Raw genomic sequence first — 2,068 nt, 5'->3', positions numbered from 1 at the left:
CCCCCCAGGAGTTCTACTCCGCTCTGTGGGATCCCTATCCGTCGGAAATGACTTGACGGCAGCGGGTTTGGTGTTTTGTTCAGTTGCAGACGGGCTGCTGCGCCTCGGAGCCCGTTCTAGGGGGCTAAGCACAACACCCTGTCCTAGGCTTCTGTTTAAAATAGGATTTGATGGTGTTTTCTGTGGAGGACAGGCTCCCAGTCAACACGTTGCTCTGCGAGGTGGTTTGCAGGTTTCACAGTGCAGGCACACCCTCTCAATTTCCCTTCTAGCTGTTGTGTGTCCATCCACCTCACTGCCCTGCCCCCTTACTTCCTCACCTTCATTATAAAGTCATCACGGACACCCTTCGGTCTCATAAAGGTGCCTGGCTCTTTTTTTGTTTTTTTGTGTGTGTGTTTTTTTTTAAAGGAAATGCAGTCCTTTATAATGTCCCCCACCCATCCACCCATGGGTATGGGTGGGGGGAAAAAGTGTATTATTTTTGGAGCCAATTTGTAACTTAGCCCGAAGACAACCTGGGGGTTCATGTAGATTCAAGGGCAAGAGTCCTGAGGCATCTCCCCCAACCTTGTAAGTCTGGTTTGTTGTTTCTGCTTCATTTCTCAAAGGCACTTGAAGTCCCGTTCCACATTTCTCTCCCGCCCTACCAGGATCCACCTGCAGTGCATCTGATTCAAATGGGGGCCAGCGGTGGCCGGGCACCATCTAGGTCTTCTGGTCTCAGGGAAGACGAGGTCATGGTTGGCACAGACCAATCGTCCCGCAGACTGTTTCTTCTCTTTGGTTTCCTCCTCTCTCTCTCACTCTCCGTGAGTGGAGACCGATCCTTGTGTCCTAGAACGCCAACAAGGCCCTTTTCTTTTTCTTCTTCTTTTTGAAAGCAATGACTCCTTCCTTTTCACTGCAGCCTGACAAAGTCAGTTGCAGACTGGACGGTGCTGGGTTTTTCTTGGCCATCATTTGGTCCCTCTCCATTCTCTTTGCTCAGCCAGTGCTCAGGAATAAGGAGGCACCCTGTCCTCCCTTGCTGGGGCTGGCAGTCCAGTGGGGGAGACATGAAACGACGGAGTGAATGGGGCTGAGAGGGGAGAGTCCAGACACTGAGGAACCCACCCCGAGGGGACCCTAATGCAGCAGAATGACCGGATGAGTGTCAGGCAGGGACATCACCCAGTTCTGTAACTCCTGGTGTCGCCTCCCCCTCTCCGATGAACCTCTTCCTGGAGCAGACCATAATCCTGAGTCACGTCGATCATCAGTTTTAATCACAGACTAATCTCTGTGATCAGTGGCCACTTAATGGCAATACTTTGTATATTTTTTAATCATCTTATTGGGGGATCATACAACTCTTATCACAATCCATCCATCCATCCACTGTGTCAAGCACATTCGTACATTTGCTGCCATCATCATTCTCAAAACATTTTCTTTCTACTTGAGCCCTTGGTATCAGCTTCTCCTTTTCCCCCTCCCTCCCCAACTCTCCCTCCCTCATGAACCCTTGAGAATGTATAAATTATTATTTTTTAATGTCTTACACTGACTGATGTCTCCCTTCACCCACTTTTCTGTTGTCCATCTCCCAGGCAGGGAGTTATAGATAGATCATTGTGATCTGTTCTCCCTTTCTCCCCCCACCTTCCACTTGCCCTCCTGGTATGGCTACTCTCATTATTGGTCCTGAAGGGTTTATCTGTCCTGGATTTCCTGTATTTCTAGCTCTTATCTGTACTCAAGTACATACTCTGGTCCAGCCAGTGATGTAAGGTAGAATTAGGGTCCTGATAGTGGGGGTGGGGGTGGGGAAACATTAACGAACTGGAGGAAGGTCGTATGTTTCGTTGGTGCTATACTGCACCCTGACTGGCTCGTCTCTTCCTTGTGACCCTTCTATAAGGCCATGTAAAATTGCCTACAATTGGGCTTTGGGTCTGAACTCCACACTCCCCTTCATTCACATTGATATGATTTTTTGTTGTGGGTCTTTGGTGCCTAATATATATGATCCCATTGATACCTCATGATCACACAGGCTGGTGGGCTTCTTCCATGTGGGCTTTGT

Source organism: Echinops telfairi, unplaced genomic scaffold, assembly GCF_000313985.2.
Source record: "Echinops telfairi isolate 266 unplaced genomic scaffold, ASM31398v2 ScPeMD7_655;HRSCAF=1070, whole genome shotgun sequence".
NCBI classification, from domain to species: Eukaryota; Metazoa; Chordata; class Mammalia; order Afrosoricida; family Tenrecidae; genus Echinops; species Echinops telfairi.
Note: the sequence above shows the minus strand (reverse complement) of the source record.